Below are 20,589 nucleotides of genomic sequence, written 5' to 3'. Positions count from 1 at the left end.
TTTTATTATTATTACCTAGTGTTGGGAGGGGAGAGTCTGTGTCCTCTCTCTGTGTCCACAGACACACAGCTGCACAACCTTTGTGGCAGTCACAACTAGGGCACACCCTCCAACATTTCCCCATTGAAAATAGGGACATCTTATTCAATATAATGGAGGGCGCAGGTGGCGCTGTGGGTTAAACCACAGAGCCTAGGGCTTGCCGATCCCCGCAATGGGGTGAGCTCCCGTTGCTTGGTCCCTGCTCCTGCCCACCTAGCAGTTCGAAAGCACGTCAAAGTGCAAGCAGATAAATAGGTACCGCTCCGGCAGGAAGGTAAATGGCATTTCCGTGCGCTGCTCTGGTTTTGCCAGAAGCGGCTTAGTCATGTTGGCCACGTGATCTGGAAGCCGTATGCCGGCTCCCTCGGCCAATAAAGCGAGATGAGCGTCGCAACCCCAGAGTCGGTCACAACCGGACCTAACCATAGCTGTCAAGTGTCCCTTATTTGAAGGGACAGTCCCTTATTCCAGCGCCATGTCCCGCTGCTGTCCCTTATTGATGGATGTCCCTTAAATGTCCCTTAAATGATGTCCCTTAAATTTCAAAGGAAGCAGCTCCTCTCCCTCCCTCCCTGCTGGCCAGGGAGGAGGGAGGCTCCAACTGTGTTGCTTGGCTGTGTTGCTCACCCAATAAGAAGTCTAAGAACGACTGGGGGGTGGAACTTGCATGCCTTGTGTGTGGCTAGTTAATGCAAGCTGAGGGGGTTTTTGAATGCTGGACGCCATTTTGTTGCACGTGCTGCTGCAAACTTTGCAGTGCAAAGCCAGGCTGGGGAGCCATCTTAAGTTGAGGTTGCATAGGCCTTGTGGTGCAAGTGATTCAGATTCTATTCAGTTGAACCTCTGGTTACAAAGTTGGTTGGACAGTGTTCTCGAAGCTACCAGCATGAGTTTGACCAGACTGCAGGAGGACAGGAAGACTGGAGTGCCTGGAACAGGTGAGGCTGCTGGTCCCTTATTTTGGCTGCTGGTCCCTTATTTTCAAGGCTGCTGGTCCCTTATTTTCAAATCTGTAAGTTGACAGCTATGGACCTAACGGTCAGGGATCCCTTTACCTTTACCTTTACCTTTATTCAATATAATAATGATAATAGTAATAGTAATAGTAACAGTAACAGTAAGAAGAAGAAGAAGAAGAAGAAGAAGAAGAAGAAGAAGAAGAAGAAGAAGAAGAAGAAGAAGAAGAAGAAGTTTTATTTACAGTGGTATCTCAGGTTAAGAACTTAATTCATTCCGGAGGTCCGTTCTTAACCTGAAACTGTTCTTAACCTGAAGCACCACTTTAGCTAATGGGGCCTCCTGCTGCTGCCGCGCCACCGGAGCACGATTTCTGTTCTCATCCTGAAGCAAAGTTCTTAACCCGAGGTACTATTTCTGGGTTAGCGGAGTCTGTAACCTGAAGCATATGTAACCCGAGGTACCACTGTATACCCTGCCCATCTGACTTGGTTTGCCCAGCTACTCTGGGTGGCTTCCAACATACATAAAAACACAATCAAACATGAAACAGGGCTGTCTTCAGATATCTTCTAAAGGTTGTCTAGTTACGTATGTCTTTGGCTCAGAGGTCAGATATCTCCAGACCCTCCCACATTTCTCCGAGGAAAACAGGGACATCTTAAGGAAAAGCAGGACGTTCCAGGATCAAATCAGAAACTGGGACGGCTTCTGAGAATCTGGGGCTGTTCCTGGAAAATAGGGGCACTTGCAGAGTTTGTCAGGGGTTGCCAGGTCAGGAAAATCCCAGACGATCAGATTACAGGACCCAAACAGGAACATTTAAAATTCTGAATTTTTAAATGCTTGCAACCCTCCCTGAGACCTGCTCTCAAAGGGCATGTAAAAGATTTAACAATGGGGGGGGGGAGAGGATAAAATGCTAAAATACATTTTTTAAAATGCAATTTGGAAATGCATGTAATATTGGGCAGAAAATAAGGGTGGGTTGGGGAAGCAATGAGGCAGGGAGTCAGCTGTTAAATTTGTATTAAATTTGAATTAATTTGCTGTCAGTGTGGTAAATTTTTTGAAAAAGCAATAAAAATATAATTGGCCAAAACAACAACAACCAAGAAGAACAAGAAACAAAACAGTTTAATAATAATTGGACTTTCCCCGACTGACACCACCTGCCCCCAGGAGGAAATACTTGTTTTTCAAGACACACACACATCGCAATCTGCTGTGCGCTGCAACACTTTGGGACAGCCTTCCCTCCACAACCCTCCTTCCCAGGGTATGCATAGAAAGGTCAAATGTTCTTTAAATAGGAACTCAGAACAGGATGAGCTTCGCCAGAGTGTGGCTGACTAAGAAGGAATTAATTCCACATGGGGTCCTTGATTCTCCCTTCCGGGAATGGTCAGGCCAGACAGAGAAAAGACACCCCGCAAATCGCAACGGCAAGCTAGAGTCTGTCTGGCCTGGCCTTGTGCTCAAAGGAGGTGGTAGAGTCCTGAACCAGGAGGGAGGACTCTACCACTTTTTAAAAAAAAATGTTTAATTTCTCATCTTGAGGCGCTGCACTGTTTTGTCTTCACAACAGCCCTGTGATGTCGGCGGGCTCAAGGTCACACCTTGAGGGCAGAGTGGGGGGATTCGAACCCTGGTCTCTCCCAGGTACTAGACTGACACACTAACCACTACACCATGACTGGACCTTATGAGAGACGTCCAGAATAATCAGCAGAAGCCGAAACAGGAGAGGAGGAAAGCCAAGAGGCAGAGATGAGTCCACCTGGTGAAGAGTCATGGATGTTTCCTCCGTCTGCTGTGACAAACTCCCTTCCCATCTTGTCCGCCAGAACCAGGAGAGGCATGAAAAGGGCGGAGGAGAGGTTGGCTGCAGGCAGGCTTAGTCTCTGATTGATTGGGAAAGACCTGGGAGAGGTGGAGACAGGCAGTTGTCATGGATTGGCTGGATGCAGAAGAGCAGTGGGAGGCACCAGCTGGGGAACCCCCAAGGGAACCCCCAAAGGAAGAAGGCTCGGAGCCAGGGGGCTGGTGGTGGGACGACAATGAGTGGAAGAAGACTGGGAGTGTCGAAAGCTGAAGAGGCAACAGGGTTTAGGGAGCGGGGAGAGTCTGTGGTAGAGAGCAGTCCAGATTCAGAGGTGGGGAGGGCAAGAGACAGAGATGAGGTAGGCTGCTGAAGAAGCCAGGGGGTCTCCCCCTCCTGCTGTGACAGCTCCCCTCCCTGATGGTCTCCCAGAACCAGAAGAGATGTGAAGAGGTGTGAGGAGCAAAGGCAGATGTGAGGCAAAGTCTCAGATTGCTTAGGAAGGAGGAAAATTAAGGAGCTGTGGGAAAGCAGGAACCTCCAGTCCTCACTGGGGCAAGATCTAGCACAGGGGAAGGCAAACTAAGGCCCAGGGGCCGGATCCAGCCCAATCGCCTTCTAAATCCGGCCCGCAGACGGTCCGGGAATCAGCGTGTTTCTACATGAGTAGAATGTGTCCTTTTATTTAAAATGCATCTCTGGGTTATTTGTGGGGCGTAGGAATTCGTTCATTTCAGGAACTTTAGAAGGATGTTGGATAGAAACTAAGAGGTTTTTAGCTGTAATGCTTTAAGAGACATGGAAAAAAAGGTTAACAATTGGGTAAAAGATTAATGGTAAGGATTTGCTGAACCAACAAATTGAATTGGAATACAAAGAAGGGAGGTATGAGGAGGTCCGGGGAAATAAGAGTAAGGAAGATAGGTTATGGAACATTATTGTGTTTTTAACTGTTTTATTTTGTATGTTTTTTTTTCTTATTTTTTACTGTTTTTGTTATATCTTAAAACTTTATACTTTTTCTTTATTCTGTACTTTCATGTATCTTTAATAAATATCTTTAAAAAAAAAAAGGAATTCGTTCATTTCCCCCCCCCCTTCAAAATATAGTCCATGGACTATATGGAACTTGCCAAACTGACCAGGAGACTCCGAGACCAGAGAGAAGAGACGGTGAAAGAAGACTGGAAGAAGTTTAAGGAATATTTGAAAAAATATGTTAATATTTAAACATTAGAATAGCTTTGGAAGTGGATATAGGCTGTAGTGTTAGAAGTAGAAGACAGGGTATTTTAAAATAGTATTATTTGTAAGTGATAAAATGTGAAGTTATTTTAAATGTGATTTAAAAAGAAAGATGGTTAGAAATTATGATATATGTAAACTGCTAAAGATGAAGTAAAATGAAAATCAGATAGGTGGGACTTGGGGAAGCCCACTTAACAATGTTTAGAAAAATAAGAATATGACAAGAATATGTTCGTATTGTTGTCTTTTCTGTTCATGTTTATTTACTTGTGTTATAAAATGAATAAAAAAATTTCATAAAAAAACCATATAACACCGAGACCATATAACACCGGTCTTGAAAGACCTACATTGGCTCCCAGTACATTTCCGAGCATAATTCAAAGTGTTGGTGCTGACCTTTAAGGCCCTAAATGGCCTCGGTCCTGTATATCTGAAGGAGTGTCTCCACCCCCATTGTTCTGCCCAGATGCTGAGGTCCAGTGCTGAGGGCCTTCTGGCGGTTCCCTCCCTGCGAGAAGCCAAGTTACAGGGAACCAGGCAGAGGGCCTTCTTGGTGGTGGCACCCGCCCAGTGGAACGCCCTCCCGCCAGATGTCAGAGAGAACAACTACCAGACTTTTAGAAGACATCTGAAGGCAGCCCTGTTTAGGGAAGCTTTTAATGTTTGATGTATTACAGTATTTTAATATGTTTTTGGAAGCCGCTCAGAGTGGCTGGGGAAGCCCAGCCAGATGGGCGGGGTATAAATAATAAATTATTATTATTATTATTATTAGAAACAAAATATAGTCCAGCCCACCACATGGTCTGAGGGACGGTGGACCAGCCCACAGCTGAAAAAGGTTGCTGACCCCTGATCTACAAGGAAGAATTGCTGCGCTCACTAGGCCTGGCCTCTGGATCTGTTTTATTTCTTGGAATAAAGAGAGTTAACTGACGCTGTGTGAGTTATGGCCGACGTGCTCTGACACCGAACCTGATTGTTTCGTGGGGCAGCATACCTTGAAACAGGCGGGGGGGGGGGAATGGGACAGGTGACAGGCTGGTCATTTTTTGGCCTTCCTGTTGGAGCAGCTGATTGGCTGCGTCCCAGAACAGGATGCTGGGCTGAAGGGCTGGGGGAGCTGATCCCAGAGGGCTCAGCCAATGCCCTGGTAAAAATAGTTTGCCGAGGTACCGCCATCCAAAGTCTCCTGTTCAGCCTGCCAGACATATGACTCCAGGCTGCGTTTATAGAATCACAGAGATGGACGGGACCCCCCAGGGTCATCTAGTCCAGCCCCCTCAAATGCAGGAATCGAGGCAAAAGAATCCCTGACAGATGGCCTTTTTAAAAAACAGAGGTTGGAAGGGACCCCAAGGGTCATCCATTAACTCCCACCAACACTAGCAAAGCATGTCTTTATAATGAACCCCGAACTGTTGGGAGTTGTAGCGCAAAACCTCTAGCTGGCGCCCAGTTTGGAAGCCTCCTTTGGGATGGATTTTTATTCCATGTCTTCATAAATGCATTCTTCTATACCGCAAAGAATCTTAGGGCTGGTTCACAAAATACATTTTTAGATGCATGAGTTATCACGATCATTCCTGAGTGCATACTTATGAAGCCAAACAATGTATAAAAGCAATCAAAGTTACAGCCTTATTGTATAGCTGTTGGGGGGGCAGGGTGGAAATCACATTAGGTTGAATGCTGCTGACTGTATGATTGCTTATTTTTACACATTTTTTGTCCATATGAACATGGTGGTGGTGACAGCCTGGAGCACTCACATGGAAAAAAAGAAATCTGGTGTGAACCAGACCATTCTAATAAAGGTTTTCATAGATACATCAGCAATACTTGGTTTCCAGTTCTGGCATTTTTGTTGTTGTTTGTTGTTGTTGAGTCGTTTAGTCGTGTCCGACTCTTTGTGATCCCCTGGACCAGAGCACGCCAGGCACTCCTGTCTTCCACTGCCTCCCGCAGTTTGGTCAAACTCATGCTGGTAGCTTCAAGAACACTGTCCAACCATCTCCTGTCATCCCCTTCTCCTTGTGCCCTCCATCTTTCCCAACATCAGGGTCTTTTCCAAGGAGTCTTCTCTTCTCATAAGGTGGCCAAAGTCTTATAGCCTCAGCTTCAGGATCTGTCCTTCCAGTGAGCACTCAGGGCTGATTTCCTTCAGAATGGAGAGGTTTGATCTTCTTGCAGTCCATGGGACTCTCAAGAGTCTCCTCCAGCACCAGAATTCAAAAGCATCCATTCTCCGTCGATCAGCCTTCTTTATGGTCCAGCTCTCACTTCCATGCATCACTACTGGGAAAACCATAGCTTTAACTATACGGACCTTTGTCGGCAAGGTGATGTCTCTGCTTTTTAAGGTGCTGTCCAGGTTTGTCATTGCTTTTCTCCCAAGACTCAGGCGTCTTTTAATTTCGTGACTGCTGTCACCATCTGCAGTGATCATGGAGCCCAAGAAAGTAAAATCTCTCACTGCCTCCATTTCTTCCCCTTCTATTTGCGAGGAGGTGATGGGACCAGTGGCCATGAGCTTCGTTTTTTTGATGTTGAGCTTCAGACCATATTTTGCGCTCTCCTCTTTCACCCTCAATAAAAGGTTCTTTAATTCCTGCTCATTTTCTGCCATCAAGGTTGTGTCAGCTGCATATCTGAGGTTGTTGATATTTCTTCTGGCAATCTTAATTCCGGCTTGGGATTCATCCAGTCCAGCCTTTCGCATGATGAATTCTGCATGTAAGTTAAATAAGCAGACCAGTCCAGGCATACTTATGCTGAAGTTTGCACTTGTGACTGACCAAAGCCTTGGGTTGTGAATGTCCTTTAAAAACAAAACACGACTACAATGTTTCTAAGAAATTAATGTTTTCACAAGGAAATTTATTTTGCCCAACTCATATTTTAAACAAATACACTCTCAAGCCTCAATTTCTCTTTCTTATAACTAACTCTGTTGTTATGTGGGAGTCTGGCCTTCCTGTTCATTTTAACCAGATTTACATGCTGACTGATTGCGACTAAAGCTTAAAGCAATTTGCAAGAAATGCTCAAAATTAGTAACAAAAAACCTGTAATTAAAACAATTAGAATCAGCTAAGGATAGCAAGACAGGTTGAGTTTGGGAGTTTGTGTTACAAGTTATCACGGATCGTGGCCAGCTACATTTTACGCAGAGTAAGCCTACTGAAATTAATGGATGTAAGCGAGTCAAGAATTAAGAACAGGTTAAGAGCAGACAGAGACTGAAAGAAAATGAAACTGCACGAAAGTTGGAAAGAAGAATGAAAGATTTAAATTACTGTAACCTCAATTTCTGTTATTTGATATAATTTTGTTTTGTCTATTTACAGGAGTTCGTAAAGGGACAGCCGAAGGACGAGGAATTTGCTTTTAAAAAAAAAGATTTAAATTTTAAGACTGTCAATAAACCTGTAAAGGAAGCAGCATGTAAAGGGATAAATCGGAATACATCTGAGAGAGTGAGAAACCAGTTTGGAACTAATTGTACTAAATTAATTTTAATTTGGTTTTGACGTGTTATAAATTTGAAAATGAATTAAAAAATTATTGGCGGGGGGAAAGGTGCCCAAGTTTGATGCTTTCCTCTTCCCTCCCTGTCTATTTTCCTTGCGTGTTGCATCAGTTTTAGATTGTACGCCTGTGCGGGCAGGGACTGCCTTGTTCTAACTGATTGCATGTGAGCCGTTCTGGGAGCCTTTCTTGATGAAAGAAGCAGAGGGTAAAAATGCTCCAAATAAACAATAATAGCCTTTGTGAGTTTAGCACAACCGCGTCTGGCACCACCAGATAAACCCACAAGCAAAGGTCACCTTTCTCGGGGGGGGGGGGAGGCGGAGATTGCTGCCCGGCCCCCCCACCCCAATGCCAGGAGTGGGTCCCGGCTGGGAGTTCCCGTCCCCGTCAGCTTTCCAGAGCTTCTGCCAAATCCTGCGTGGCTCTGATCTAAACCATCTGCCAGCCATTCATTCCCAAAACAAAGGAGCGTGCTATTAATAAACCCCTCTGAGGAACGTATTGTTGGGCACCAACCCTAGGAAAACACACCCAGCCGGCGTTAAGTTTTTCTTTGCAAATGCATTTCTATTATTATTATTATTATGTTTTTAAAAACCCTGTATGCTTTCAATATAGCAGGGCAGCAAGTACAGGTGAAACTCGAAAAATAAGAATATCGTGGAAATGTTCCTTGATTTCCATAATTCGACTTCAAAGGTGAAACTAATATTTGAGATACGACTCGTGACATGCAAAGCGAGATATGTCAAGCCTTGATTTGTTATTGCGATGATCATGGTGTACAGCTGATGAAAACCCCAAATTAACAATCTCAGAAAATTAGAACATTCAAGGAAATCAGCAAAACAAGGATTGCAAATCGAGCAAGATTGGACCTCTGAGAAGTAGAAGCACATCTTGCTTTGCATGTCATGAGTCGATCTCATATATCAGTTTCACCTTTTAAGTTGAATTGCTGAACTTTCCCACGATATTTTAATTTTTCGAGTTTCACCTGTAGCTGTTTTTCAATTCAACGCCAGGTTTGAATCTCCTTCTTCAAGCATTCGCTGGGCTTTGGGGTTTTTTGGGGTTTTTTCTCAAGCTGGCCATGGAACGGAAGCTCCGAGGCATGTACAAAGTGCTTTCTGTCTCTTATGACCATAGGCTGCTGCCCCATACTGAGTGACAACTGTTTTGGCCATCAGGATAGTTTACAGTTCATAGAAACACAGAAGTCTAGAATTGGAAGAGACCCCCACGGTCATCTGGTTCAACTCCCTGCAATCCAGTCCCTCCCCCCAATGTGGCGCTCGAACCCATGTCCCTGAGATTACGAGTCGCATGCTCTTCCGAGTTCACGTCCCCAAAGGCCCTTGAATCATTTCAAGCCAGCCTCCCAGGAACTCCCACCTTATAACTGAGTCAGACTAATGGGTCTATCGAGCCCAATAGTGCCTACTCTGACTAACAGCATCTCTCCAGGGTTGCAGCAGGCAAGGGCTACAGCTCTTCCCTTAGAAAGCAACATTCTAGTCCTCACTGTTAAACAGGAAGCTGCCTCAGGGTGTGTCACTGTTGGTCTGCCCAGATCGGCACTGTTTACATCAACTGTGGTTGGAAGCCTAGCTGGATAGCTCAGGCCATGGATCGTGAGGCTCTTAAACTCAAGGTTATGGGTTCCAGCCTCACACTGGGTCAAAAGATACCTGCATTGCAGGGGGTTGGACTAGATGGCCTCATGGTCCCTTCCGAGTCTACGATTCTCTGCAGGTTTTTAGGCAAAGGAGTCCTTTCTAGTCCCAGGCTGGAGATGATGCCCAACAAATGTGCAAAGCAGGTGCTCCATCACTGAGCTATTGACCTTCCCCTAAAAAACTAGAGTAAGTTTCTAGTCCTCCACGTTCCAAATACTGTATTTTTTGCTCTATAAGACTCCCTTTTTCCCTCCTAAAAAGTAAGGGGGAATGTGTGTGCGTCTTATGGAGCGAATGCAGGCTGCGCAGCTATCCCAGAAGCCAGAACAGCAAGAGGGATTGCTGCTTTCGCTGCGCAGCGATCCCTCTTGCTGTTCTGGCTTCTGAGATTCAGAATATTTTTTTTCTTGTTTCCCTCCTCCCAAAACGAGGTGCGTCTTGTGGTCTGGTGCGTCTTATAGAGCGAAAAATACGGTATATATGGGAATGCAGGAAATGGGCCTATGCCACAGCCAGACTTCCTGGCCCTCCTAGCTTAGGAGCATCCGCACTTTCAGACTCAGAGGCCACTCCCAGCACAAACTGGAGGCACTGGGAACCAAGCCCTCGGCTTTCTGCATGCAAAGTGAGCATGCTGAGCTGCAGCCCAGAAGCTTCCCTGCAAATCTGGACCTCGGCAACCTCACGTTTCGCTGCTAAAAGACCCCAGCCGTGTCCTGAGTGAAGAGACGACAAAAGCAAGTGGCAGCGAGCGCCCCAGGGCCTTACCCTCCAAATCTGCTGTTTGCAAGAGGCGTGTTGCCATCCACAAGCCTTGAATTCCTACTCCCCCCCACAGAAGAATCCTGCTCAACTCAGGACTATCACGTTTCTCTCGACTTGCTCAATTGCTGCATGCGTTTGGGTATAGGGTTCCCGTGTCCTTTGGTGAGGCCGGACGACAAAGACGTTTCTCCAAAATAAATAAATGTGACCCGATTAGTATGTGTTTGTGTGAAATGGAAGGGGGGCAGGGAGGTGGTGGAGGAGAGCCACAAGGCAAAATTCCTTCTTGCCAGACCTGCAAGCGCTGGCACGCTTCGGAAATGTGGTGGTGGGAGTCTGGGCCCCCGCAGAGAGTAGAGGGCTGGCAGGTGACGCTCCCTCTCTCCTTAGATGGAGAGGGAGAGAGGGATTTGTTCTTGACTTGCCAATCATGATTTGATTAAGCAAGATAAGATAAAACTTTATTTGCAGTAGCCAATGGCCATAGCAGCAGTAAAACATTACAGTATATGCAGAAAATGAAATTTGGTATAAGAGCACAGTTTAAAGTCCTGAATCAGCCGTCTATCTGTGGCCCTTATTCTGATTGCCCCTGCTATGAACCTAGCAACCTTTGCTGTTATCTGCTCATTTTGACCTGATAGAAGAAAGGACATTGTGGCAGTGGCTAAGCACCCTGGGATGGTTAGTACGAATGGGGCGATGATCTCGTTCCTCAGGTCTTTGTAGAGAGTACAGGACTGGAGGACGTGTGCCGCTGTTTCAGTGCTACCATCTCCACAGGGGCAAAGACGTTTCTCAGGTGGGATCTTTTGGAATCGACCCTCTGGAGAGCGAGAACGTGTGCCAAAATGCCATCTTTTGGCAGTGACGTCGCCAGGATCAGGGCCAGTGGCAGGGGGCAACAACCCTCCCAGAGAACACTGATTTGCCCAACGTAGGACCTCTGGCTCTCAAGCTTGCAGAAGGCCACAGAACTGCAGATGTCAAGATGATTGCTAAAATTATCGGACTTAGCTGAGATGGCAAGGCTGGCGTGTTTAATCAGAGTAATAATTTTATTATTTGTACCCCACCCATCTGCCTGGTTTGCCTCAGCCACTCTGGGCCGCTTCCAACATTTATAAAAACATCATAACATATCACACCTTTAAAAGCTTTGCTATGCCGTAAAATCACTGTCAAATGTTTACTAAAGATTGGGAACTCCTTATAGACTTCTTGCGTGGAAAGGAAAAGGAACTTACGGTGCCTGGGCTTGCGGACTGAAGAAAATATTGGTTTATAGAAAGTGGAATTGTTGGAGTGGATGGTTTGAATACTTTTCTATACATAGCAGACAGACAAAGAATTGGAAGTTCATTATCTTTTTATTTTCTCTTTCTTCTTCTTTCCCCCTTCCCTGTTCCTCTTTTGGTTTGATCAGTGTTTTAAGTTGGATTTCTTAAAAAATGGATATTTGTTACAAGCCTTTGTATGTTTTCTTTCAAACTTTAGTAAAATTGACTGGTGGGAAAATATAGATGGACTCCCAAGTCTAACTTCCATAGAATCATGGATTTGTAGAGTTGGAAGGGACCCCGAGGGTCATTTAGACCAACCCCCTGCAATGCAGAAATCTTTCACCCTGCGTGGGATTCGAACCAATGACCTTGAGAATAGGAAAGGTGGAAAGAAGAAACAGCTCCAGCAAAAGAGGATTGGCAATTTAAATTGATGGATTTTGCAGGAATAGCAAAACTTACCAGAAGAATAAGAAATAAGAATAAGAGACCTTTTTTTATGACTGAGTGGAGAAAATATATTGACTATTTGAAGATACAACTCTAAACAACTTAAAAAGTTAGCAGGGGTGCCATAAACTGGCGCAGCTAGAGATAAATAAAAAAGAATAATAATGAGATATTAGTATTTGGATATAAATTTGATATGCAGTGGAGGAAATATATAAAATATGTAATGGCAGAAAGGAGGGGAGGGAAGCTGAAATAAATGCAGATTGTTTTCATATACATTTGCTTTTCTTTGTTAAAATGTACGTAAAATGAGAGAATGAGAAAGACAATTTTTAAAAAAGAGAGAATAAGAATCTCATGCTCTACCGAGCCAGCTATCCACTGTTTCCAAGAGCATTGAGGTGACCCTGGTTAGAAACTAATTGCTGGAGTATATAGCATCTCCCTAATTTTCACCCCCTACTCAATTTTCACCCCTACTCATACCCCGTGCTTGAACCCACAGCCCTGAGATTAAGGGTCTTGAGCTCTACCAACTGAGCTATGAGTACTATGCCCCTTGCCTGTAGCCCTAGAAATCCACAGCTACCTGTCAGGGTAAACAACAGATAGACCCACAATCTGACTCGGGGTAGGGAAACGCTCCTGTTTAAACAAGCCCTGTTTGGGAATAATGAGGACTGGAACTTTATCTTCAGGGACACATCACCTTGCCAACCAAGGTCCGTCTAGTTAAAGCTCTGGTTTTCCCAGTAGTGATGTATGGAAGTGAGAGCTGGACCATAAAGAAGGCTGATCGCCGAAGAATGGATGCTTTTGAATTTTGGTGCTGGAGGAGACTCTTGAGAGTCCCATGGACTGCAAGAAGATCAAGCCGATCCATTCTGAAGGAAATCAGCCCTGAGTGCTCACTGGAAGGACAGATCCTGAAGCTGAGGCTCCAAGACTTTGGCCACCTCATGAGAACAGAAGACTCCCTGGAAAAGACCCTGATGTTGGGAAAGATGGAGGGCACAAGGAGAAGGGGGCAACAGAGGACGAGATGGTGGGACAGTGTTCTCGAAGCTGCTAATATGAGTTTGACCAAACTGCGGGAGGCAGTGGAAGACAGGAGGGCCTGGCGTGCTCTGGTCCAGGGGGTCACGAAGAGGCGGACACGACTAAGCGACTAAACAACAACAACAACAACTCAACAACAGAGCTGCTGCGATCTACGAACTGCCCTACGGATGAAGGGCAGCATACAAATTTAACAATCAATAATGATTCTCATGTATAGCTGCCAACCTTTCCCTTTTCTTGCGAGGAATCCTATTCGGAATAAGGGAATTTCCCTTAAAAAAAGGGAAACGTTGACGTATGTTATGATGGTGCATGCAGAACATCCCAGCTTCCATCTCCTTAGGTAGGTCTGGCTGGGTGGGTTTGTCCATGTATCAAAAAATGGTCTGATTCAGCCTAAATCTATTCCTATTTTCCTATGTTTCACGAGGACTACAGAGAAACTTAGCCATCCCCGATGCATTCAGATACCAGTCCATCCCTTTAAATGGCGTATCACCAGAATACTTTAGCATTGCCGATGTATATATATTGTCAAAATAGATGGTCTTATATATGATCTTGGCAGCTCACATAGTAATTGCAATTCAGTGGAAGACAGCCCCAAATCTTACATTGACGGCTTGGGAATTTGCACTACTCTGAATTTTGCAACACCGTTCTCCAGCCAGGTAATGTGTTCAGAAAAGATGCTTTTGTCTACACAGAGAAATTCACACTAAAAGGCTGGTGAATTTTCACGGGGACTTTTTAAATAATAATAGTGAGTTCCGAAGTGATGTGAAAATGAGGAGAAGCAAGACTGGGGGGAAATGAGAAACTGAGAGAGAAACTGATATCAACGTTCTCTTTAAAAACAATCATTTTGGAGTGACCCCCCCCCTTAATCCTATCAGTTTAGGGGGCTGTAAAACTCACACTGATGTCTGACAGCTTTTGGGAGAGAGCGATAAAATGCTTTTGATGGTTCTGAAGACGTCATGGAAGACGATTTCCATTTGCCTTTGCAGGGTATGTATGTGACATGGAAATAATAATAATTTATAATGATTTTATTGTTTATACCCTGCCCAAATGTGACCACCCAAACTCCTGCCACTAAGGGTGGCTGGTGCAACATCTATCTTGCACAACCCACTCTTGTGTTTTGGGGAAGTGTTTAGATAGAAATTTATAAGAAGCAAGAGCCGCTCACTCGACCTTGGGCTCTCTGCAGAGAGCTCTTTCTGCCTGTGTGAGTCAGGGTGGGGCTACCCAGGAGGCCCAAGAATGGTTGCCTGCGACGCCATGGGGCAGCCTTGCACCCCCAGGGTGTCAATGACATCAAGAAGCAGCCTTGCCTCTCCGCAGAGCAGTTTTCCAACTTAAATATCTGTTGTTGCTTCCTTTTTTAAAAAATAATTAGGTGCTGTACTGACTGAACAAGAGAGGGCTTCGATAATCTTACACATGGTGCCGTGAAAAACAGACAGGAAAAAGAGACAGAGGACTCCTCAGATGTATTGGGGGACAAGTAATTATTAGATGAAGAAAATCAAGACTTGGTACAGCAGTGACTGGATACCCCAACAGACCAACTTCTGCATCTAAGCTCCTAACCCTTTAACCTTACAGAGCAAGAAGGAAGATCTTGCAATAGTTAAGGCATTTCTAATGCATGTGAACTTATCCTGGTAAGGCAAAACGTGTCCAAGGACAGACGCATGCTAACAGAACCAGGCCTCGAAGGTCCACTGCAGAGTTGGAAGGGACCCTGAGGGTCATCTAGTCCAACCCGCTACAGTGCAGGAATTTGCAGCTGTCCCATGCAGGGATCGAACCTGCAACCTTGGCGTTGTGAGCACCACACTCTAACCAACTGAACTCTGTCCAGGGCAGAGCCAAAGCAGATCGACAGCTGCGTAAAATTCAGCTTGGGGAGGTGGGGGAGAGGCAGGCAGATCGCAGGCAGCAGGGCCAGCCCCCCCACAACTGCCTTTAAAAGGGGGTGTGACCTGGCAGACGTTCCTGAACCAAAGGAGGCCTGGGGAGTGGTCCAATGGCAAGAGGCGCAGCCGTCCAGCTCCCTCCAATTCTAACTCCCCCAGCAATTTTTCCTCCTTCGCACTGCATCCTGACCTGTCTCTCCTCACCCTACTTCACAAGCCCCCAAAGCAGCTTCTCACATTCATATCAGCAATTTGGTGCAGAGACAGAGATGGCCTGGAGATCTGAGGTGCCTGTGTTTAATGAACATAGGCAAGGAGAGGGGGGTTGGGGTGGGCTTTGGGGCAGAGGTGACAATATTTCCCCAGGTATTTGCCCAAGCCTTCCAGGGAACCACCTGCCTGAGTAGCAGGACACCTGCTCTGCATGCAGAAGATCATCAGTTTGCTCTCCAGTGGCACCTCTCCAGGCAGGAAAGAGCTTTCCCCCGTGAAACCCTGGAGAGCTGCTGCCGGTCAGTGCCAGCCACATGGAGCTAGGCCAATGCATCTGACTTGGGCCAAGCTTGTGTCTTACATTCCTTGGGACCTTCCAATTCCAAGGCCACTGAGCCATGGGCCCTTCCTCCAAAACAAATATGGCAGGAACACAGGAAGCTGGAAAAATATCAGGTCTGACTCGGTTATTGTCGTCACTGGCTTGCCGGGTTTCAGATGTGGGTTTTCTCCAGTGCTGCCACTGGGGACTGAACCTGAGGCCTTCTTCAAGCAAAGCAGGGGCTCTACCCACTGAGCCACAGCCCCATTTCCTCCTTAAATGTACCGTTATATTCAGATCAATGAGGACTAGACCCTCTGATTTGTGATTTGGATACACACACCACACCATATCTCCTGTGGCAGAGAACACACATTGCATGCACAAGCCCTGGGGATCTTCAAACAGCAACCCACCCCCTCCTTAAATCAGCCTTGTATTCAAATTCATGAGGACTAGCGCCTTTCCTCCCCTGTGCTCGGGAAATGAACTGCAGCTCAGTGGCAGAGCACACATGATGCACACAGAAGGCTCATAGAATCACAGAATGATGGAGTTGGAAGGGAAGCCCAAGGGTCCTCTAGTCCAGCCCCCTGCAATGCAGGAATCTCGAGTGAAGCCTCAGTGACAGATGGCCAGCCAACCTCAGCTTAGCAACCTTCAAGGAAGGAGAGTACGCAACATCCTGAGGGAGGGAGACCTTTGCGCTCCAGGGTTCAAGGAGATGAGTAACTATATAACCCCAGATGTCAAGGAGACAAGAAGATATCTGAAGTCAGCGCTGTATAAGAAAGCTTCTTACGGTTTAATGTTTATTATTATTAGTAGTAGTAGAAGTAGCAGTAGTATTCAGCCCTGGAGATCTCCAAAAAGGGCAAGGTGTCCATCCCCTCCTTAAACCGCCTTATCTTGGGACCCCATGAGGACTACAACCTTAGGAAACGGACCCTCGAGCCACGACACTTTTGCGCGCAGGAGACCCAGTCCTGGACGTCTTCAAGCAAAGACGCACACACACCACCACCTGAAACACGCCGCCTGAGCTGGAGGAAGCCGCGGCAGACCTCCCCGGTTTGCTAAGCCGGAACTATTGGACTTTTCAGAGACGTCCAGGCGGCCACACCGAGGCTTCCCCATCCCTGCAGGGAGGGCGCAACTGCCACCGGGGGGGGAGAGAGAGATAGAGGCGCGCACTTACCCGGAGGAGGAGAAAGAAAGGCTAGCTGCTTCATCTCTCTTCGTCCTTTTTGGAAGGAGAGACTAAGGCGCACCTGCCTCAGCGCCTGGTTCCTGGATAACTGCACCTCTCTCCTCCTCCCTCTGGGTCCAAAAAGAGCCCTTCTATAAATACACAGACAATATAGCTCCTGGGAGGGTGGATTGGGGTGGGGGGTGTCCGCCTGACACCGCCCTGGCTGGCGCTCCCTTCGCGCTCCCTTCGCCAGCGAAGGACAAAAGCTGCCAGCCCGCCTCTCTCTCTTAATTGGAGCAGCGCAGCTCCCTGGCAGAGGGGGATCCCTAGATGATGGAAGAGGAAGGGAATCCGCTCCTGGAAGACGGGGAGAGGCGCGGGGCGGGGGGAGAGAACCGGGCGGAGCTGCTGGTGCGGCTGTCCACCCCCCCAACACACTCCAGTCACCTTCCCAAACAGAGGCACCCAACGCTGGGTGGTTGTTATGTTTTAATTTCGGGGAAGGATACCGCGGGCGCCTTCGCTCGCCAACCCAAAAAACCCCAAAGCGATAGCAACTCTTTTGCAATATGTTTGGGGTCTCTTTGTTTGCTGCCTGCCCCCAATAAAATATTTGAGGGGGGCAGACCCAGTGCCGCCCTGTGCAACGCCCTCCCGTCGGATGTCAAAGAGATGAGTAGCTATATACAACCTTTAGAAGACATCTGAAAGCAGCCCTGTCTAGGGAATCCTTTTTAATGTGTAATGTTTTATTATGTTTTATGTTGGAAGCCTCCCGGAGTGGCTGGGGCAACAGATGTGGGGGGTACAAATAATAAAATTACTACTACTACTATCAAATAGGCAGAGTATTGGTTTATTAAAATTGTTGGTTGGTAAAATAAAAAATGTATTAGGAGATGATTTGCGAGCCCCCACCCCGTCCCGAGATTTCTGTTTCCCTCCCCTTGCTGAACCCTGTCTTCTATCTCTTAAACCTTAACAAAGCTCCTGTAATCTTTACTCCCTTTATGTTGCTCATAGTTCGAATCCTGCTTGCGGGTTCATGGTATAAAAACACTTCTTTGAATTATCCCGAAAGGGTTTCCAGTCTTCCACAAAGCATTGTTTCTCTTAAGTTAGCTGTTAACTGTGCCAGTTCTGCAAAACCCACCACCTTGCTTATCCATTCCTCTTTAGCGGGCGTTTCTGCTTCTTTCCATATTTTTGTGCGTAGAGAATCCTAGCTGCAGATGTAACATACATAAACAACCATCTTTTGGGGGACTTCATTTTTGGAAGAACATTCTCTTCCTATCAGTGTTGCATTAAACCCTGTGGAGGCCCCTGGGCAGGCGAAGTCTAGGGAGGGGGGGCATCGCAAATTATCTCCAAATGCGTTTTTTATTCTACCAACCAAAAATTCTAATAAGTACATTTTATGACATATTATTGTTTTGATGCGTTTCCGCAGGGCCCCGAAAAGGCACGGGGCCAATAGGCCGGTGCCTACTCTGCCTATCTGATAACCTCGCCTTGTTTCTTATATTCTTAATTTTCTCCCTGTGGCCTGGCACGGTGGGTTGGTTCGAGCCGACGGCTGTGCCAGGACGAGCTCACACGGCCGATCACGTTACAGCCACTTCCAAGCGCCGTGTGACAAAGGACGGTTTCTCAAATTTAAGCCCTGGTGAATGGCTTTTTGGGGGACGCCCTTTGATGCCCCCCCTCTCCCTCCCCTTGCAAGCCACTGACCGCTTCGGAGAGAAAAACAGGAGCCCCCCTCGCCACGGCGCGCCGTGCCAACGTGGCACCAGTCCTTTTCCGATGCCCCGCAGTGCCAAGGTCTCCAAAGGTCGGAAAACATATCACAGGGCGTTTGATGGCAAGGCGACCAGACGTGCTTGTGTATGTCTGTGCGTGTCTGTTGAAAGAAGGAACATCCGTTCTGCTCGGCGGGGATAAAATGTTCCAGATTCAAAAAAAGGGCAACCCTGTCAACAGACGGAAGTCCCTGGGAATAAAAGAATGACATCGCCACCCTCTAGTTTCTGGGAACTGGGGGGTGGGCGAGGGAGAGAGGAGGCAAGTCTTAGGTGCTTGCAATTTAACCAGGGGGTTTTGGGGGGGGGAGGGGGCGGAGGACAGGCAGTTGAGGAACGGTGCAAGGAGATCTGCACAAATTCATGCCCATGTCCCAAAATCACAAACATAAGGATATCCTTCCTTCCTTCTTTTTTTGGTCGGGGAAACGGCATCACAAGATCTGGAGAAGCGTGAATTTCAAAGGACAGGTGCATGAATCATCGTCTTGCTTATTATTGGGACAGAAACACGCCAAAACGCGAATGGCGCCGAAACAGGGGCGCCAACTTGAATAAAATATAGAGGAGGGCAGGTAAGCCCCATCCTGCAAAATCGAACACAGGATCACATGTACATCATTGGAATGGCAACGCCCATCAACTTTGGGGGAGCCTGGCCCCCTCAAATATTTCATTGTGGGAGCTGAAGGGACCTCGGCCCCTGGTGAGTGTCTGGCTCCTATGGGGCCGAAGACGCATCCACAAGCCTATGATGGGAATAAGTGTCACTAGGGATAGGAAGGGCAAGGAAAGAAACCTAGAAAAAAATAGGGGGGGAGAGGAGCAAAGATGCAAAACCACCCCTAAGGTATCTATCTTGCGCTTTGCACGCTTCTCGTTCGCTGGAAATGTTGGATTCCGCAGAAGAGGCTGTCTGGGGAGGTGTTGGCAGGTCTGCCTGCGTGAGGCATGGATCAACGAGCGCTCCCCCCCCCCCGCCCTTTCTCCAAACCAAACCTTGCCTCTTTCCTTTCCTTCTGCGATTCGTCTTGGGTGTTGAGAACAAAGCCAACCTTCGGCACTGCGGTTCTGTCCCTTCACACGCGCGCGCGCACCCCCCCCCCAATAATTGCCTCGCTTAGCACAGAAGCCATTGGGAAACCCCTGAAGTGGAACGGAAACAGCTGCCGGGGGTTGGGGGGGATAGGAGGAGGAGAGAGAAAGGCAGATTTTTCAAGGCCAGCTTCCCCCCGAGCTGGTGACCTCCGGATATCTGGGGCTATAACTCCCACAGCTCTTGCAGGTGGGGGGGGGGCGCTCCAACCAACCAAAAACCAATTCGTGGAGGAAAGGACTATAGACGGCTACTAGCCATCCTAACTGTGCAATTCTGCTTCATTTTGCTTTGACACATGAGATCATAGCATTGTGGAGTCGGGAGGGAACACAAGGATCATCAAGTCCAACCCCCCCTGCAATGCGGGAAATCTTTTGCCCTACGAGGGACTCGAACCCGTGACCCTGAGATTAAAAGTCTCATGCTCCAGCCAACTGAGCTATCCCAGCTGTTGCTTTGAACCCAACTTGCTGGAAACCCCAGGGAAAGTGCTGGCCACCAACGTCAGTGGCTTTTGATGGTGTTGGTGGTGGTGTTGTTGTTAAAATATTAAACTATATTTTCACATTTAAGTTTCCCCCATTTCCATTTTTGACCACCACTACTATGCCTAGGACTTGCCAATCAGAAGGTCGGCAGTTCGAATCCCCGCAATGACGGGGTGAGCTCCCGTTGCTCGCTCCCTGCTCCTGCCAACCTAGCAGTTCAAAAGCACGTCAAAGTGCAAGTAGATAAATAGGTACCACTCCGGCGGGAAGGTAAACGGCGTTTCCGTGCACTGCTTTGGTTCGCCAGGAGCGGCTTAGTCCTGCTGGCCACATGACCTGGAAGCTGTACACTGGCTCCCTCGGCCAGTAAAGCGAGATGAGCGCCACAACCCCAGAGTCGGCCACGACTGGACCTAATGGTCAGGGGTCCCTTTACCTTTACTATGCATTATCAAAACATCCCCTACATATTAGAAATTAAAAGGGTGGGGGTTCCGGTCTTTAAAAACTGAACAGGCATTTTAAGACAACACATTCTGGGCAAAATATTATGGACGACTGAAACTTAAAAAGGAACTATTTAAAATTCGATTGGCAAAGTCATGGGGGCGGCTATTGAAGATTATTACCCCAAAGAGGGATGTGGAGATAGGTGTAGCCAGGAATTATGTTGGGGGGGGGGGGCACCTGTCATCAG

General features: G+C 47.1%; 1 protein-coding gene across 3 annotated transcripts in view; it reads right to left on the bottom strand.

Moving 5' to 3' along the window:
- The window catches only part of KCNN1 (potassium calcium-activated channel subfamily N member 1), an 89,921-nt gene extending 73,079 nt beyond the window's left edge, over window positions 1–16,842 (bottom strand). For all 3 annotated transcript variants that reach the window (XM_080989002.1, XM_080989001.1, XM_080989003.1), the window contains exon 1: window positions 16,510–16,842. The gene's annotated coding sequence lies outside the window, so the exon portion shown is untranslated. The remainder of the gene's footprint in view (window positions 1–16,509) is intronic.
- Between the last annotated feature and the right edge of the window lie 3,747 nt (window positions 16,843–20,589).

This window comes from Podarcis pityusensis (assembly GCF_964106645.2).
Source record: "Podarcis pityusensis genome assembly, chromosome: 18".
NCBI classification, from domain to species: domain Eukaryota; kingdom Metazoa; phylum Chordata; class Lepidosauria; order Squamata; family Lacertidae; genus Podarcis; species Podarcis pityusensis.
Note: the sequence above shows the minus strand (reverse complement) of the source record. Positions and strands in the feature narration are given on the sequence as shown.